The sequence below is a fragment of the Bidens hawaiensis genome, unplaced genomic scaffold (genome assembly GCF_021521415.1).
Source record: "Bidens hawaiensis isolate Kalapana, Puna unplaced genomic scaffold, B.hawaiensis_p1.1 tig00019199_1, whole genome shotgun sequence".
NCBI lineage: Eukaryota > Viridiplantae > Streptophyta > Magnoliopsida > Asterales > Asteraceae > Bidens > Bidens hawaiensis.
Genome location: NW_027492909.1, coordinates 94,777 through 115,738, shown reverse-complemented (window position 1 = coordinate 115,738; position 20,962 = coordinate 94,777). Strand labels below are relative to the sequence as shown.

At 41.4% G+C, this 20,962-nt stretch overlaps 1 pseudogene; it reads left to right on the top strand.

Moving 5' to 3' along the window:
• Nucleotides 1-347: 347 nt before the first annotated feature.
• On the top strand, nucleotides 348-2,271 carry LOC143557816 (uncharacterized; annotated as a pseudogene).
• Nucleotides 2,272-20,962: the final 18,691 nt, after the last annotated feature.

Here is a 20,962-nt window from a genome sequence, read left to right as displayed (position 1 = left end):
TTTGCTGATAAGGGTGTTCGCCGGGTTTAGCTGATAACTAGGCTAATCGGGTCGGATTAGCGGCATATTACAAATCCCGAAACCGTGAAAAATTTCAAAAGTAATCCCAAACTCGTACCAAATGTTTCGGATTTTTTCTTCAGGCTCAGATTTCATTGTTATCCATAGGTGTTCATAGCTTAGGTTTGGTTTAAAACCGCAAAACCGCTCATTAGTTCTTTTATTTTTGCAGCATTTGAGTTTAATTGTATTTAAATAGGTTTTGTTATTACATTTACCATTTGCATTTATTTAATTTTTATAACAAGTATTCTTCTTTTATTAATGTTACTATGTAGAAAGTCATCATGAGCAAACAAGAAGTCGTTGAAAACACGGGTAAGAAGGAACACTTCAAGTGGACAGAGATGATGGATGAAGCATTCATTCAAGCTATGATAACACAAAAAGATAATGGCTATAAGATAAATGGGAAATTCACCACACAAGCATACACTCATATGATTGAGGAGCTAACAACAAAGCTTCAAATGGTTATTACCAAAAATCATATGAAGAACCGTTTAAAAACTTTGAAAGAGTGTTTCTCTCAATGGTACGATATGTTTCAAGGAACTTCCTTAAGTGGTTTCTCATGGAATTCTGAGACTCAACTAATTAAGGCGGAGGACGAAATACGGGACAAATTAATAGCCGTAAGCATTTTAAGTGTTTAAGCCTTTTTGTTGTTTATATGGGTGTGCAATGGGTACTACCTCAACCGGACTGAACCAGAACCGGTTTGGAACCGGAACCGGTTTGCATGATATTAAACCGGTTCTGTGGGAACGGGTTAGCGGTTTGTTAATAGGTTCGGCATGCAGCAGCTTTAAGCACATATAACTTGATCATTCATCGATATAAACACGCATAAGCTGCTGCACATGATCATTTACATCAACTTAGGTTCTTAGTGACGTAAGTTGCCAACATAATCATTCATCAAATTAAAACACACAACCTGATCTATATTAAACTAAAACACACATAACTTGTTGCAATTGTATATCAAACTATGGTACAAAATATAATATTTTCATCATCATTCTTGACATTCATTATATTTTATTCATTCTATATTACGCCAACATAAAATAGAATGCATAACTATCATAAATCACTTTGTTTATTGATAACATGATATAATTGTTGGGTTAATCGGGTTCGTTTACGTTCGTGGGCCAGCACGTTATCGGGTCACGTTTATAGTTTTTAGTATTTTATTGTTTTTAGTATGCCCACGTTTTGTATTATGTATGGCTATTTAAAGCCTCTTATGTTTATTGAATAATATACAACCTTTTTCTCATTCAAAACAACTCTTGTAAACCATCTGTCCATTTACATTACATACATAATTGTGAGTGTGTTGAGTGTGTGTTTGGGGCCTGGAACCAACAATAATATCAATACATGATGCTACAGTTTCATGTTTTCTAATACCGTTTGCATAAAAACCGGAACCGTATACCGTGTTCACGGGTATCACGGGCCAAACCCATATCCTACACACACCCTAGTTGTTTCCTTAAATATTTAAGTAATCAATTATAATACTATTAACTTTATTGTGTTACACAGTCAAAGCCCAGTGCTGTTAAGTTGAAGACAGAAAAGGGTGTCAAACTACAATGAAATGCTAGAACTGCTTGCAAGGGATAGGGCATCCAATGCACATGTTGAAACCGCTAAAGAAAAAATGCTCAGCTGCAGAAGAATGACAACATTAAAGTAGAAACAATTGATGAATTGGATGGCTTACTAGCATCCGAAGAAGTGACTCTGGAGAACCAAAACAACTTTGATGATGATATTCAAGTGCTAGATTCTTTGGTTTCTTCACCTGAGCCGTCTTTAAATGCAAAAAAAATGTAAAAGTAAAAAAAGAAAACTCGAACAACAAGATGAAGCGTTTATCTTGAAGCTTGTGAATTGCCTCGACAATGTGGCTAATGCTATTTTAGAAGGTAATAAAATATTGGCTGAAACGAACAAGAAATTTGATCGAGCTTATCATCGCGAGTTTACTGGTGAGGAAATTTGTAAAGAGTTGGAGCCAATGTGTTTGGAACCCCATGAAATACCGGACGCTTTAATTTATTTGTCTAACAATCAAGCAAAAGCAAGGACTTTGTTTAGTTGTCATCTTCAGATGCGTGTGGGTATACTGAAAGGTATGATGGGGGACGATAAGTAAGCGAGTTCAGAAATGGTGACATTGTTTATAGTTTTAGGTTATGGATTTGATGTTGTTTTAGTAGTCATATTTAGATTCCATGTGTTTTTTTGTTAATTCAGGCAAAGATGACATTGTTAGTAGTTGTTGGGTATGTATTTTGATATTGTTATTAGTTATCATCTCCAGATGCTATGTGATTTTTGTTATTCAGGCATAGATGACATTATTAGTACTTGTTGGTTATGAATGCTGAAAACTTGTTATTTGGTTATGATGAAATGATTACTTTTATGTGTTTGTGGATTCTTGGTTTTGTTTTGTTTGGGCTAGTGTAGTGCAGAGAATGGAGACATTTCATATGTTTATTACAATATATTTTTGGTTCAGTTATTAATTTAATTTTTCATTTAGTTGTTACATCATAAAGATGTTGCTTATATGAATCATGTTTTTTTTACACAGGAAGGTATTGGTTTATTGCAGTTTATTGGTTTAAATACGTTCAGTTTTTTTAATTTTATCTTATGGAGAATGAAAACTAATTTATTTTTTATTTTAATCTCACCAAAGGGTATAATGGTAAAACCACAACTTTCTTTTCTTTTTCTTTCAACTAGGGAACACACAAAAGGTTTACTTTCCTTTCCTTTTCATTAAACTGAGGAACACAAAATAAAAAACAATTCTTTTCCTTTCTTTTCTCTCTTGATTCCTTTCCTTTCTTTTCTCTCTTTAAATGAAACTCGGGAACAGAGTGTTAAGCTACTTTTATACCTTTTAGGCTAGCTTTGTGCATTTTGGACGACAATTGTGTCTTTTATGCTACCTTTATGCCTCGTGGGCTACCTTTGTGCCTTTTGAGTTATCTTCGTGCATTTTGGGCTACGTGCCTTTTGAGCAATGTTTATGCATTTTCATTCATTCGCGTCATTTGAGTTCCATTTATGTTTTTTGGCCTCCATTTATGCCTTTTGGGCTACATGTGTCCCTTTTGGTTCCATTTGTTTGTTTTGGGCTTCATTTGTGCCATTTGAGCCTCATTTATGCGTTTTTGGCTAATTTCATGTCTTTTAAGCTACATTTGTGCATTTTGTGCTGCCATTATGTCTTTTCATTCATTTGTGCCTTTTGGACTCCATTTATGCCCCGGTCCATGACATAGCTATAAGTTTTAAAGACGAGTTAGTAGAAAACCAGATAACTAAACTGGATGAAATTACTAAGAAAATGAATCAAAGTGATTGATTCCTAACCTGAAAGTTAGACTGTGATTTTTTGTAAAACCAATTTTTATGGCATGATTATGGTTGTATGTGTATAAAGAACTGAATTAACCGAATGAACAACATCATCATTTACACCCATCCTTTATATTTTTTCTTTATTAATTATCTACCTATATAATAAATGAATAATATTTTGGACACTTGTCAACATATTAGCCTACTTGTGTATGTGTCAAGCATTGAGGCTGGCTAATATGGTTTAAAATATACATGTTATTATATGAATATTTTCTACATTTTCTAGTATTTTGAGCCAGTTTTTATTGAATATATTTTTATTTGGTTCATAATTGGATTATAAATATTAAATTTTTAAATGAGCTAAATTAAAGTATTTATGCTAAATTTGAGACCACAATGACATCAAAGTAATAATTGGTGGAATAAATGGTCACATATTTTGTGGAGTTTCATGTTCACATGCCTATTAAAATATAAAATTCCACGTTAACCATGCTTTAGTTACTTATAAGTTTTATTTCTTTACAAAGTGCAGGGGTGCTCGTTGAACTATTTCAAATGAACTTCAAATTTTACAACACATATGAGATGGGCCAACAAGAAATAAATAAAATAAAAACCCTACACTATTATTATTAATAAAAAGAGTGCTTAAATTAAGGGAGGAATGATTAGAAAGAGGTTCGGCGGCTAGCGTTGGGTTGCAAGCAGAACATACCATATAATACTATTTGGTGGTTCATATTTTGTTTTGTGTTGGGAAATTTCATGAAGCAAGAATATTATTATTATTATTGTCCTTGAGGTGGGGGGCGCAGATCAAGAAGAAGAATACAATATTATTTTGTGGCTTCTCTTTTGGTCGAAAGTCAACAGAAGAAAGAAAGTTCCATCAATTATTGTGGACTACTCTTGGTCACGTGGAGAAAACAAAAGAAGAATAATAGGTGACAGAAACAATTTTATTTACTTTTCTATAAACTTTAATAGTTATTTTATTTTTTTATTTACATTATTATGCGTGACTAAATACTTTAAACTAGGTTTTGGTTGAGTATTATGTTAGATTTGATGGTTTGACGAACTATTTATTTGGCGTTGGTTGATTTAATATTATGGTAAAAGTTTTTAATTGGTTTGGTCATAATATTGTTGAGTAATAGAATCTAGTTTATTGCTTTAATATTTATTCCACTTGTGTTTAGTAGTTTTTGGTGATTGTTAGACGCATGATTAAGTTGTCTACTTTGTGTTTTCAACTTGTTTGCGGTTTATGGTCGAAAAAATCGTAGGAATAAGTATTGAAAGTGGTTTAGATTATATTGTTCTTTCATTAGAGAGGCCGGGAGGTAATTTTGTGTTGTGTCATCTTTGTCGTTTGCGGGTTTGGGTAATAATTGCACGGGAGTGGGTTATCCTAGGTCCCTTAGATTATTGTGATACAAGTTTTGTTCAAGTTAATTAAAAATACCCCCTTTATATTAATATATATTGTATCCGAAGAGACCGGGAGGTGATTTGGGTTTTGAGGTACCATAGTATTATTAGGTAAGGAGAGGCCAAGAGGTGATCCAACTTTTAACAATTAAGCTTCACATGTCATTAGAGTTCTAGGGTGTCGTTGGTGAGGCCGGGAGGCAATCTAGCGTACTTTAGTGGTCTTTTGTGTCATTTTTTTAAGATATTGTTTTTCAACCAAGTCAAGTTCGTTAGCTATTAATTTAATTAGTAGGATTCCATTACCTAGGTAGTTGTTTCTCATATTTGTTTTAAAAACCGATTTTATAAGTTTTGTTTTTAGTTTAAGTATTAAATAGTTAAGTATTATTAATTATATATATAAAAAAAATTCTAAAAAAATCAAAAGAAAGTCTAGGTTAGTTCTTTTCATATGGACCCCGATGAGTCCTATTATTCTGCGTGGGAGCGTTTCCAAACTCTTATAAGCCGTTGTCCTCAGCATGGCCTAAACGATTGGGCCGTGGTTGATAAATTCTATAAAGGTCTTACTCCCGAAACCCAACAGTGGTTCAATACCGCCGCCGGAGGAAACATGCTCGATAAACTCACCATAGAGGAGGTTGAAGAAATGTTCGAGAGCATTGCATTAGGGGATCAGCATGTAACACCCCGACCAAAGGCGGATTATACATCGGGGCGCCACATATTGCTTCATTACTCGCGACACTATTGGTGTCAATATTTATTAATACACATTTTATCGCGCACGCGCAGCGGGAGAAATAAAGAACATAAATCAAACATAAATCAATATATTATAAATTATAACATTCAAACAACATGAACTTGTCTTGATACATTTTAATTCTAGGTCCAAAAGTAAAAACGTCCTACGTGTCCACAAGCTCCAAAACAGCTACTGCAAACCTGAACATGTGTTAAAATAAACGTCAAACACTTGCGTGTTGGTGAGAATTCAAGTTTAATAGATAATCATAGATAATCACAGTAAATCTGCGCGCAACACGTGTATGTCTAGAGTTTAACAAGGGTGTAATCAGATTGTGATCAAGCCTAAGATAGTTCATAGATCATAGTTCAATCCATGCTCCCAATTGAGCATAAAAACGAGAAAACATCTGTGCAAGTGTAAACAAAGAAAACCGTAAACGATAGGTCTCCCGTGTTCAACTAATGGTACCAACGGAACTGCGGAATAGGCCGAACAAAGCGGTTAATGATACACACATACAAATAAACAGCCAAGTAAACGTCCTCAACACATGGGATACTGCGCGACTAAAATTTCATAAACAGTTTAAGACTCAGTTTTGTATGAACACATGAACATCCCAAAGCATTTAAAAATAAAAAGGGATTAGATACGAGGTAACTCACATGATAAACGATGCGGTGATAGATAAAGCAAGAACCAACTTTAAACAAGCACAAGTTAACCTATAAATAAGATTATTGTTTTAACGATTGGTTTTAAGTCTTGATTATAAGTTAGCATAATTAATAAGTAAATTATAATATATATTACCGGAAAAGCAGGAAGAACAAGGAGGAAGACGGAGGCAGAGAGGAAGACGGCAGAGAGAGCAAGGAGCAAGAGAACAGGAGAGATTAAGTGTTTTGTGTGTGATGTGTTAGGAAAAAATAATACTATTATTTATAGAGAAACCCTAGGGAACACAATCCCTAGAAAAAGGGGAAAAGATCTCAAAAAGTAAAAGATTCCAAAAGCAAAAGATATGGAAAGATATGGCAGCTGCAGGGGGCAAAGGAAAAGCTGACAGGGAACAGTAAAAAGCATGGGCGGGTCAGATAAAGGTACTGGTCAAGCATGGAAAAAGCAGATCTCAAAAGATTATGTCAGTCACTTTATCTGCCAACCAATGGGGTTGGCGCGCATGTTGCGCCGAAAGTAACTTTTCAGACATAAAGCAGATTAGGTCAACAGCTCAAAAGATAAGACAACACAAAAGCAAACGGCTAGATTAAACAGAAGAAAACTCAAAGGGTTTAGCGCGAGAAGGCTAAGGCGCGAAGGCAGACACAGAAGGTCATGAGAGCGCGAGCGCGAAGGCAGACAGAACCAACCTTAACGCGTCGCGGAAAGAACTACCATTTCTAAGCGCGCCGCGGGAAGAATCACATTTCTTAGCGCGCCGCGGGAGGAACTAAAATTCCTAGCGCGCCGCGGGAAGAACTATAATTCTTCGCGCGTCGAGGGATGAACTACGATTCTTAGCGCGCCGCGAGAAGAACTACAATCCTTAGCGCGTCGCGGGAAGAACTACCGTTCCTAGCGCGCTGCGAGAAGACTTACAATTCTTAGCGCGCTGCGAGAAGAGTTCGTCTCGCGTATCGCTGAAACAGGTGGTCTTCACGCAGGATTCCTTGTAAGGGGTCTGGCGCGTGGAGCTGCGCAGACAACCTTAGGCGGGAAGGAACAAAGGACAAGCAAAGAGTTAGAAGAAAAGAGGGAAACAAGGCTTAAGGGCGGGACAGCGACAAGAAGGCGGAAAGAGAGAAAAGGAGAGGGACGGAAGGAAAATATATATATTATTATTAAAAGTAAAATATAAGTATAAATAAATATTAAATCATAAAAGAGAGATCGGGTCAGAGAAACGGGTACCTGGGTCGGGTCGGATCAGGGCAGATGTCACAGTCTCCCCTACTTTAAGAAATTTCGTCCCGAAATTTATCTCGAAGTAGGTTGCGCAGAGAACAGGTGCGGGTACTTGATCTTCATTTGATCTTCCCTTTCCCATGTAAACTCGGCTCCGCGCTTGGACTCCCAGCGAACTTTCACGATAGGGATACGACTGCGCTTGGTTTGCTTAACCTCGCGATCCATAATCTCAACAGGCTTCTCAACGAAATGCATAGTTTCATCAACTTGAACTTCATCAAGCGGAATGTGAAGGTTCTCGTCAGCTAAACACTTCTTGAGATTGGATACATGGAACGTTGGATGCACATTACTGAGCGCGGGCGGCAGGTCAAGTCTGTAGGCAACTTTTCCCACACGCGCGAGAATCTTGAATGGACCAACATAACGAGGAGCAAGCTTACCTTTCTTCCCAAAGCGGACAACACCTTTCCAAGGCGACACTTTGAGGAGAACAAGATCACCAACTTGAAATTCGAGAGGCTTTCGCCTACGATCTGCGTAACTCTTCTGTCGGCTTCTGGCAGTCAGCAAATGATCACGGATCTTGGCGATTTTATCGGTTGTCTCTTGAACAAGTTCGGGTCCTGTGATTTGAGTTTCACCCACTTCGCTCCAACAAATCGGGGAGCGGCATTTACGACCGTAAAGTGCTTCAAATGGGGCCATACCGATACTGGAATGATAGCTGTTGTTATAAGAAAACTCGATCAAAGGCAGGTGTGAATCCCAATTATCTCCAAAATCAAGAACACAAGATCGGAGCATGTCCTCAAGAGTTTGAATAGTTCGCTCAGACTGACCGTCAGTCTGAGGATGATATGCCGTACTCATGTCCAAGCGAGTTCCTAGCGCAGATTGGAGAGATTTCCAAAAGCGAGATATAAAACGGCCATCGCGATCGGATATGATGCTCAAAGGAGTACCATGGCGGCAGACAATTTCCTTGACATAAAGCTGCGCGAGATGCTCAACACGGTAGTTTTCACGAATGGGCAGAAAGTGAGCAGATTTAGTCAATCGATCCACTATTACCCAAATGCTATCATGTTTGCTTGCTGTCAAAGGTAACTTGGTAATAAAGTCCATCGCTATACCTTCCCATTTCCACGTAGGAATTTCTGGTTGTTCGAGCAAACCAGATGGGCGTTGGTGTTCAGCTTTCACTTTAGAACAAGTCAGGCATTTAGCTACGAACACAGCAATATCCTTTTTCATACCGGGCCACCAATAAGTTATGCGCAAATCCTTGTACATCTTATCAGCGCCGGGATGAATAGAATACCGAGATTTGTGCGCTTCACTCAGGATATCAGCGCGAAGATTCTCATCAAAGGGGATCCAGATGCGATTAAGATAGCAGAGAATTCCACTCAGATTAGGGACAAAGAGTGCTTCCGCGCCACACGCTAACTCGGCGCGAAGGTTACCATTACTGATGGATGCGCGCTGCGCGTCACGAATACGCGATTCAAGGTTGCTTTGAATCGGCGCAAAGTGAAGATGCGTGCGCGGCAAGATACAGTTAAGTTGGCAGGGTTTTCGGCTGAGCGCATCGGCTACCACATTAGCCTTACCAGGATGATACCGGATCTCACAATCGTAATCGCTGATGAGTTCGTTCCATCTGCGTTGCCTCATGTTAAGTTCCTTCTGATCAAAGATGTGCTGAAGGCTTTTATGGTCAGTGTAAAGGATACACTTAGTACCATAAAGGTAGTGTCTCCAGATCTTCAAGGCAAAAACAACTGCACCAAGTTCGAGATCGTGAGTTGTATAATTCCTTTCATGAACCTTGAGTTGCCTCGATGCGTAAGCGATAACCTTGCCTCGTTGCATAAGAACACAACCGAGACCTTGGTTGGATGCATCGCAATACACGACAAAATCATCATTACCCTCAGGTAGCGCAAGAACAGGAGCTTCACACAACAATCGCTTAAGCGTCAGAAAGGCTTCTTCTTGCTTCGAGCCCCAAATATACGGTTTACCTTTGTGCGTCAGAGCTGTTAAAGGCAAAGCGATCTTTGAGAAGTTCGAAATGAAACGCCGGTAATAACCAGCTAAGCCCAGAAAGGAACGGATCTCAGAAGGAGAGGATGGCGTAATCCAGTTCTTGATTGCTTCAATCTTGGATGGGTCGACATGAATACCCATCTTGTTTACAACATGACCAAGAAACTGTACTTCATCAGACCAGAATTCACACTTGGAAAGCTTAGCATAGAGCTGCTCGGTTCGAAGCTTCTGCAACACCAACCGAAGATGTTGCTCATGCTCGGCCTTGGTCTTAGAATACACCAGAACATCATCGATAAACACGATCACGAATTTATCCAAGAAAGGCCTACACACCCGATTCATTAGATCCATGAAAACGGCGGGTGCGTTGGTTAGACCGAAGGACATGACCAAGAATTCAAAATGGCCATAACGAGTTCGAAAAGCAGTCTTCGGAACATCTTCATCGCGGATGCGCAACTGGTGATAGCCAGAGCGGAGATCAATCTTCGAGAAACAGGAGGCACCTTGGAGTTGATCAAAGAGGTCGTCAATACGTGGTAAGGGATACCGGTTCTTAATGGTGAGTTTGTTCAACTCGCGGTAATCAATACACATGCGAAACGATCCATCTTTCTTTTTAACGAACAACACCGGAGCACCCCAGGGCGAAGAGCTAGGGCGAATGAATCCTTTAGCAGTCAACTCTTGAAGTTGGCTGGCCAATTCTTGCATCTCAGCGGGTGCAAGACGGTAAGGAGATTTAGCTACGGGTGAAGCACCAGGGACAAGATCAACACGAAACTCGACTTCACGAGCGGGAGGGATACCAGGAAGATCATCAGGAAAAACTTCAGGGAAATCACGCACGACGGGGATATCGCGAAGCTTCTTTCCTTCATCGGGTTTAACCACATGGGCTAGAAATGCAATACACTTCTTCCGCATGAGTCTTTGGGCTTCGGCGCAAGACATAAGTTTAAGACCACTGGAGGGTTTTTCGCCGTAGATATGAAGATCACCATTTTCCCGAGGTATGCGAATCAACTTCTTGGCGCAAATAACTTCGGCGCGATTCTTCGAGAGCCAGTCCATACCAATGATAACATCAAAGCTTCCAAGAGGCATAGGGATGAGGTCGATCAGAAAATCGTTTTCGTTAAGGTTAAGCGTGCAATCTTTAATTACCGAGTTTATTAAAACAGTTTCGCCATTAGCCAATTCAACTGAAAAATCTTCTTTTAAGTTATCGCGCGGTCGCGCAAGCTTCCGCTCAAAGGCGCGAGAGATAAAACTTCTATCGGCGCCAGTATCAAAAAGCATAGATGCATAAAATCCGTTAAGCAAAAATGTACCATTAACTACGTCGTTATTCGCTTGCGCTTGGTGCGCGGTTATGTTAAAAGCTCGGCCACGCGTCACTTGGTTCGAAATTTGGTTCACCGGATTCGCTTGAGTAATCTGAACTTGTAGCCTTGGGCACGCGTTCCGGAAATGACTTGGATCACCGCAGTTAAAGCACGATCTGGGTCGTGGGTTTTGGTAAGTTGGCTGTGGGTTCTGCGGGTAGGCTGGTGGTGTTGGCGCAATCGGATTGGAGGGAGGGGTTCTACAGTACTCAACGGAGTGACCTACGCGGCCACATCGGTTACATTGTCGACACGGGACTTGAGGTGGGTGATGAAGTCTACAGGTTGGGCAAAAGGGTTGGTTTCCTGTGTAAGGTTTCTTAGTTGGCGGGGCAGGAAGTGCTGGATTGGTTAAGGCATAGTTGTGGACTACAGGAGGTGCTGGGTAGGTTGACAGTGGGTTAGGCGCGTAAACTGGTTGATAAATTGGTTGCTGGACAATGGGCGGGTTGGTAAGCGCATAGGCTTGTCTGCGCCTACGTTTCTGGTTATGGTTTGAGGGTTCTGGTTTGGTTTCTGTTGGTTCAGGGACAGTCTTGGTGGGTTTGGTCTTCTCAGTTCCCCGCAGGAACAGGGTTCCTGCTCTGACATGGTTGTCGCTGAGCACAGCGGCCAATTCGATGGCGTCAGAGAGGGTAACTGGGTTTCTGGCCCATACAGAATCTTGAATTTCCATGGGGAGACCCCCAAGGAATTTCTCGATGGCTCGGCGGGTAGGGGTAACAAGGTGAGGGACAAGCAGGCTTAGCTCGTGGAAGCGCGTCGCGTACTCGCGCGCTTCACCGCTGTATTGCTTCAAGTTCCAGAATTCTTCCTCCAGGCGCTTAACTTCGTTGGGAGGGCAGAATTCTCGCGTAAGAATTTCCTTGAATTCCTCCCATGTCATGCTAGAAGCAGCCTCTGCGCCACGCGCATGAGCTACTCCATTCCACCATGTAAGCGCTCTGGATTCCAGGACACTGGAAGCATATAGGGTTCGTCTGTCTGAGGGGCATTGGGTGTGAAGGAAAGTGTTTTCAATCTTCTCAAGCCATTGGAGCATCACGGTGGCTCATTCAAGACCTGTGAACTTCGGAGGGTTACCCGCATTAAAGGACTTAATGTTATAACTGGTGGTGTTGGTATTGTTTTGGCTCAAAGCTTGGGCTATTGCGGCGGCCATTTCCTGGGAACGTTGCTGTCTACGCATGCGCGAGGCTTCTCTTCTCTGAAATCGGCGAGATAGCGGAGGCATTCTATAAAAATTTTAATTTTAGTTAATATCTTGGTTTTAGCGCAAAGTTTTAATCTTATAAAGCTTGGTTTCACGGAGTTAGATACTATCAAAAGTTAAAGTAAAATAAATGATCCTAAATGCAGACTTAATAAAGGTAACAAATTCGAATCAAGAACCGACAATTCACGTATCACCATGACTTTCTGAATTCCTGATTTAAAATATACGAGCAAACGAGTATTGGAGATTGACGATTCATGTATCACCATGACTTTTCAATCCTCAATATAAAATATACAAGAAAATGAGTATTGGAGGTTGACAATTCATGTATCACCATGACTTTTCAAGTCTCCAACCTCAGAACATAATCGTAAATGGAAATTGAAAATCAACTATTCATGTATCACCATGACTTTTTCGGATTTTCAACCCCAACAAACGAATATGTAAGTAAAATCAATAAAAATCGAAATTCAACCAAAATCGAAATATCGCGAAATAGAACATAAAATCATATACTGCGCAAGTGCGAGCATATTCATAAATAACGAGTAATTAACAATAAGCGCGCAAACATGAGATTTCTCTCATGCGCGAGAAGGGACTCTTAGGTATTCTAGGCCGTTACGTCTAACCACCTATCCTAAAGTCAACGAGCTCTGATACCAATCTGTAACACCCCGACCAAAGGCGGATTATACATCGGGGCGCCACATATTGCTTCATTACTCGCGACACTATTGGTGTCAATATTTATTAATACACATTTTATCGCGCACGCGCAGCGGGAGAAATAAAGAACATAAATCAAACATAAATCAATATATTATAAATTATAACATTCAAACAACATGAACTTGTCTTGATACATTTTAATTCTAGGTCCAAAAGTAAAAACGTCCTACGTGTCCACAAGCTCCAAAACAGCTACTGCAAACCTGAACATGTGTTAAAATAAACGTCAAACACTTGCGTGTTGGTGAGAATTCAAGTTTAATAGATAATCATAGATAATCACAGTAAATCTGCGCGCAACACGTGTATGTCTAGAGTTTAACAAGGGTGTAATCAGATTGTGATCAAGCCTAAGATAGTTCATAGATCATAGTTCAATCCATGCTCCCAATTGAGCATAAAAACGAGAAAACATCTGTGCAAGTGTAAACAAAGAAAACCGTAAACGATAGGTCTCCCGTGTTCAACTAATGGTACCAACGGAACTGCGGAATAGGCCGAACAAAGCGGTTAATGATACACACATACAAATAAACAGCCAAGTAAACGTCCTCAACACATGGGATACTGCGCGACTAAAATTTCATAAACAGTTTAAGACTCAGTTTTGTATGAACACATGAACATCCCAAAGCATTTAAAAATAAAAAGGGATTAGATACGAGGTAACTCACATGATAAACGATGCGGTGATAGATAAAGCAAGAACCAACTTTAAACAAGCACAAGTTAACCTATAAATAAGATTATTGTTTTAACGATTGGTTTTAAGTCTTGATTATAAGTTAGCATAATTAATAAGTAAATTATAATATATATTACCGGAAAAGCAGGAAGAACAAGGAGGAAGACGGAGGCAGAGAGGAAGACGGCAGAGAGAGCAAGGAGCAAGAGAACAGGAGAGATTAAGTGTTTTGTGTGTGATGTGTTAGGAAAAAATAATACTATTATTTATAGAGAAACCCTAGGGAACACAATCCCTAGAAAAAGGGGAAAAGATCTCAAAAAGTAAAAGATTCCAAAAGCAAAAGATATGGAAAGATATGGCAGCTGCAGGGGGCAAAGGAAAAGCTGACAGGGAACAGTAAAAAGCATGGGCGGGTCAGATAAAGGTACTGGTCAAGCATGGAAAAAGCAGATCTCAAAAGATTATGTCAGTCACTTTATCTGCCAACCAATGGGGTTGGCGCGCATGTTGCGCCGAAAGTAACTTTTCAGACATAAAGCAGATTAGGTCAACAGCTCAAAAGATAAGACAACACAAAAGCAAACGGCTAGATTAAACAGAAGAAAACTCAAAGGGTTTAGCGCGAGAAGGCTAAGGCGCGAAGGCAGACACAGAAGGTCATGAGAGCGCGAGCGCGAAGGCAGACAGAACCAACCTTAACGCGTCGCGGAAAGAACTACCATTTCTAAGCGCGCCGCGGGAAGAATCACATTTCTTAGCGCGCCGCGGGAGGAACTAAAATTCCTAGCGCGCCGCGGGAAGAACTATAATTCTTCGCGCGTCGAGGGATGAACTACGATTCTTAGCGCGCCGCGAGAAGAACTACAATCCTTAGCGCGTCGCGGGAAGAACTACCGTTCCTAGCGCGCTGCGAGAAGACTTACAATTCTTAGCGCGCTGCGAGAAGAGTTCGTCTCGCGTATCGCTGAAACAGGTGGTCTTCACGCAGGATTCCTTGTAAGGGGTCTGGCGCGTGGAGCTGCGCAGACAACCTTAGGCGGGAAGGAACAAAGGACAAGCAAAGAGTTAGAAGAAAAGAGGGAAACAAGGCTTAAGGGCGGGACAGCGACAAGAAGGCGGAAAGAGAGAAAAGGAGAGGGACGGAAGGAAAATATATATATTATTATTAAAAGTAAAATATAAGTATAAATAAATATTAAATCATAAAAGAGAGATCGGGTCAGAGAAACGGGTACCTGGGTCGGGTCGGATCAGGGCAGATGTCACACAGCATACACCGAGTAGAAGGTCCGTCTCGGCTGCCAAGGCCGTATCCATCTCAGCATCACGTGGAGTGCATCATGTTGATCATAATACGAGCGTATCGGCAGAAGTGGAGGCACTGAAGAGGGAAGTCAGAGAGCTTAAGCTGCAAGCTCGTAGGTGCGAGATATGTTGTGGAAACCACGAGACAGCCGATTGTCCCGTTGATTATCAGGAGGAGGTAGATTTTCTTTCTAATCAAAACCGTTCCTCTAATTCTGGGTGGCGGAACAATAATTCTAACTCTAATTGGCGGGCAGGTAACACCGGTTATCAGCAACGCCATAATCTGTTCCAAGAACCCGCCCCCGAACCAGCTCCTATACCAAATAGTACTTCCAAGATCGAGGAGATGTTGGCTGATCAATCTTAATTGTTAAATCAGCTCTTACAAAATGATGCCAACACCAAATCCACTCTTATGCAGCATGAGACGTTCATGAAGGGACAACAGGTCGCATTTCAGAATCTCGAGGCTAAGTTTGGTGAGTTGTCCGCAAATATTGATCAACGACCCTCGGAGAGTCTTCCAAGTAACACCGTCCCTAATCCTGGCCCCACCTATTCTAAACCATTTCAAAATGCTCAGGCCAAGGCAGTGACCACCCGAAGTGAGAGAGGTGTAGTTAGAGATATACCAAGTGAGGAGGAAGTTGACGAGGAGTTGGAGATGGAGACACCGCCTGAAAGGTGAACCAGAGGCGAGGCCTAGCAAGTACCTCAAGGTCAGGCGGTGCGTCAGTTGAGAAGGAGAAGCAGGTTGAACAGGAACTGGTGCGCGTCTATAAGCCAAAACCGCCATATCTCGGTCGTCTAGTGAAGAAGAATGATTCAGAGCAGTACTCTAGGTTTCTCGACATGCTTAAGAAGCTCCATGTGAACATTCCGTTTATTGAAGCTCCGCGAACATGCCAAAACACGCAAAGTTTCTTAAAGATTTGGTCACTAATAAAAAGAAACTTGAGGAGCTTTCGACTGTTACTCTTAGTGAGGAGTGTTCTGCCGCCGTACAGAACAAGCTTCCTAGGAAGATGACAGATCCATGCAGCTTTACCATTCCTTGCTTGATTAGTAATCTTCATGTTAGCAATGCTATGGCCGACCTCGGTGCAAGCATTAACCTCATGCCCTATTATGTGTTTGCCAAACTTAACGTGGGAGAGCTGCTTCCCACCCGAATGAGTATCCAGCTGGCAGACCGATTCGTTAAGTTCCCAAGGGGCATTGTGGAGAAAGTGTTGGTGCAGGTGGACAAATTCATCTTTCCAGTCGACTTTGTCATTCTCGATATGGATGAGGACTCGAACGTTCCGCTCATCCTCGGTCGTCCATTCTTAGCAACCGCACGCTCTCTCATCGATGTTGCCGATGGCAAATTGACTCTTCGAGTTCATGATGACACGGTCACATTCGACGTGCAGAAATCCATGAGGCATACTCAGCAGCATGACGACACTCTCTACTTCATCGACATTTTCATGATACATGTAGGCGACTATCTTACCAAGGTGTTCCAGAGAGACACGTCCGACACCCAGATCATCGATGTGGAGAATCAGTCATTTGAGATGACAGAATTTGATTTTGAGTTGCAGGAGAAGGAGGAGCAGCAATTACTTGAGACAGGAGGACACGATCCGACTATGAGTTCCCAAATATTTTCTAATGTCCTTGCGGTTGAAGAGAGAGAGAGTTTCCGATCAAAAAACCATCAGTTAAGAACCCCCCATCTTTAGAGCTAAAAGATTTACCATCTCACCTTCGAGTATGCGTTTTTAGGGGAGGGGTCTCAACTTCCCGTCATCATCTCTTCGAGTTTGGAGACGGAGGAGAAGGAGAAGTTGATGGTTGTTCTGAAATCTCATAAGCATGCCATCGCATGGAAGCTTATGGATATCAAAGGTATAAACCCGTCATTTTGCACGCAGAGAACGAGTTTAAACCTGTGGTGCAGCCGCAGAGGAGGCTTAACCCGAACATGCAGGAGATTGTTAAGAAGGAGGTTATTAAGTTGCTCGATGTTGGTTTGATTTTTCCGATCTCTGACTCCGCATGGGTTAGTCCAGTCCAGGTGGTCCCTAAAAAGGGCGGTATGACAGTTATCACGAATGAAAAGAATGAGCTCATACCGACACGGACTGTAACAGGGTAGTGAGTTTGCATCGACTACCTCAGACTTAACGAGGCCACACGAAAGGACCACTTCCCGCTTCCATTCATCGATCAGATGCTTGAGCGTTTGTCTGGACAGCAGTTCTACTGTTTTCTTGACGGCTTTTCTGGTTATTTCCAGATCCCCATCACCCCGGGTGATCAGGATAAGACCACATTTACATGTCCCTTTGGCACATTCGCGTACCAACGCATGCCATTTGGATTGTGTAACGCTCCAGCTACATTTCAGCGGTGTATGGTGGCCATTTTTCATGAGTTAATCGAGGATTCCATAGAAGTCTTTATGGATGGTTTTTCTGTATTTGGGAGATCCTTCGATGATTTTCTGCGTAACTTAGATCGAGTGCTCGCTAGATGTGAAGAGACGAACCTTATGCTTAATTGGGAGAAATATCATTTTATGGTTCGTGAGAGCATTGTTTTAGGTCATAAAATTTCTAGTGCGGGGATTGAGGTAGATAGATCTAAGGTAGACACCATTTTCAAACTTCCACCGCCCACTTCCGTGAAGTCTATCCGTAGTTTCTTAGGTCAGGCGGGATTCTACCGCCGATTTATTAAAGATTTCTCGAAAATCTCCCGTTTGATGACCCAGCTTATAGAGAAAGATAGGCCATTAGATTTTAGTGAGGAGTGTGTGAGGGCCCTTGAGTTGATTACGGAGAGGTTAGTGAATGCTCCTATTCTTGTTTCTCCTGATTGGAATCTTCCGTTTGAGATCATGTGCGATGCGAGCGATTTTGCTGTTGGAGCCGTGTTAGGGCAGCGTCGAGAGAAACATTTTCATCCCATCTATTATGCTAGCAAAACCCTTAACGATGCTCAGGAGAATTACACCACGACAGAGAAGGAACTTCTTGCGGTTGTTTTCGCGTGCGATAAATTCCGTTCCTATCTCGTGCTTTCTAAGACTATCATTTTCTCTGATCATGCGGCTCTGCGTTACTTGTTCACTAAGAAAGATGCGAAGCCTCGACTCCTTCGTTGGATCCTTTTGCTTCAGGAGTTCGATTTAGAAATTAAATATAAGAGAGGAGCTGAGAATGTCGCAGCCGACCACTTGTCACGCCTAGAAACTTCAGACATGGACAAGACCCGGGAACAGGGGATTGGTGATGATTTCCCGGGTGAGACTCTATTGTATGTGAAGGCGAGTGATGAGGGATTCCCATGTTTTGCTGATCTTGCTAATTATTTATCCTCTGGTGAGTTAGTGCCCGAACTGACATATCAGCAAAAGAAGAAGTTCTTTGCAGATATCAAGTTCTACCTTTGGGAGGATCCGTACTTATTCTGTATTGGTTCGGATCAGGTGATTCGGCGATGTGTTTTTGGTGATGAAGCTCGTAGTATTCTTCGACATTGTCATGAAGGCCCGACTGGTGGCCATTTTGGTGCGACTTATACCGCCAAACGCGTGTTTGATGCGGGATTCTATTGGCCGACTATTTTTCGTGATGCGCATGAGTTTGTTCATTCGTGTGATACGTGTCAGAGAGCTGGTACATCTCATCCCGAAATGAGATGCCCCAAAACCCCGTCCAGATGGTTGAGATCTTCGATATTTGGGGCATTGATTTTATGGGTCCGTTTCCTATGTGTAACACCGCGTCTTTTACCATCTTTAATTTAAGCCTAAATATACTAACTTAGAAAGTATAGGGACCAAAAGTGTAAATTCAGAAAATAGTGTCCCATCGCGGTACGCGACGGGGTAACACTCAACCCCTCGCGTAGCGCGACGGGCTTGGTGAGCCACCGGACACGTGTCCAACACCGTGTCAACACGTGGCGCAATCTGACAGGCCACGTGTCATCACCGCATAAGGCGGCGTAATATTGCGGCGTCGCGGTACGCCATAGGTCCCAAAAAACCCATCGCGTACCGCGACGGGGTCAATTTTCGGCTATAACAGGGAGGTGACGGGCATAAGCTCAATTCATCCCAAACACACCTCTACTTACACACACATAACATTGGAAAGTGTGCCCCGTTGCCGTAACAAGCCGACGTGCTTTTTTCTCGTATTTCGTGCAAGAAACGAAGTTATAATCAAGTAGCAATCACTTAAGCGAGTAGATCAAGATCATGCCTTTTTCTTATTATCAATCTAAGCATTTGAATTAAGGTAGGAGTTATGTTTAAGTTATCTGAATTATAGCTTAGACTATCAATCGAGGCTATGGCCTTTAACCTTGATCGTATTTTACAAACATTCATTCACAATCAAGTTTTCATAAAATGTTATTTCATGATTAAGTAATGTTAAACAAAAGACATATTTTGACGGGCATGTAGTAATTGGAAGGGGGATATCACTAGTAGTAAGTTTCTTGCCTAAGGAAAAGTAATTCGTATAAATCCCAATCAACCTGATGCAGCGGTAAAACCAAACCAAACAGAAGATCGAATCACGTTGATCCAATAGAATACCGTGATGAACTTCCAAACCTTAAAAATCTCACCCAAAGGTCAGGGAAAATGAAGAGAAAAAATTAATTATTATTAAATTCAAGTCTAAATTTTGGAATTACATTACAAGCATATAAAAAGACTTCCAAATACGAAATGGGCCTAAAATGGGCCGTGGGCCAAATACAAACCCAAAAACAAAAAGATAAAAAGTGCTGAAAAAAAATAAAAAGGCCCAAAACTTTATTTAGGAGGCGTGTTTGGGCTTCGGACAGGGGCCAAACTGCCTTAGGCTATTTGCCACAATGGGCTCCTCATCTCAAGCTTCGATTTGACTGGTAATAGGCCTGAAACGGAGCTTCGTGGGCCAAGTTGTGCCCGTTTTCGTGGGCCACCTTTGGAGACACGATCATGGGCCTCCAAATATAACATGGCATGTTCGTCAATGCTTGGGCCTTCATCATTCCCTCCTAGATAGACAAAATTCGACCTCGAATCTGCAGTGACATCATCATCAGACGAATCTCCATAAAATGGCAGCAGGTGTTTGACATTAAAAACATCCGAACAACGAATATGACTTGGTAACTTCAGACGGTAAGCATTCGGATTTATTTTCTGCACAATCTCCACTGGCCCGATTTTCTTGGCCTACAATTTGTTATACTCCCCAACTGAAAAACGATCTTTAGTTAAAACAACCCACACAAAGTCTCCTACTTCAAAATCAACTTGTCTTCGTTTTTTATCAGCAGCCTGCTTGTACTTTGAATTGGCTTGAACCAGGTTTTCATGCACATCTTTATGAATCTCATGTAGCCCTTCAACAAAATCTTTCACTTTCTTAGGTGCAGAACCAGGAAAAGGAAGTGGCATCAGGTCAAGGGGACCCCGTGGCTGAGCAGAATAAACCACCTGAAAAGGACTAAACCCAGTACTTCTATTGACAACATGATTATGAGCAAACTCAGCTTGACATAGCTTTTGATCCCAAGACTTCACATGATCACCCACAAGACATCGTAAAAGATTACCAAGTGACCGATTAACAACCTCCGTTTACCCATCCGTTTGAGGGTGATAGGCACTATTGAAGCTAAGCTGAGTGTTCACCATTTTCCATAGGCTGCGCCAAAAATGACTCAAGAAACGAGTGTCCCGGTCAGAAACAATAGAAGATGGCAGACCATGTAAACGATAAACATCCCGAAAGAATAATTGAGCCACATTAACTGCATCTGTCGTTTTCTTGTAAGGAATAAAGTGCACCATTTTGGAGAACCGATCAACAACAACAAAGATCGAATCGTTACCCCTCAGAGTCCGAGGTAACCCCAACACAAAATCCATACTAATGTCAGTCCAAGGCTTTGAAGGGACTGGTAAAGGCATATAAAGACCCGCATTAGTA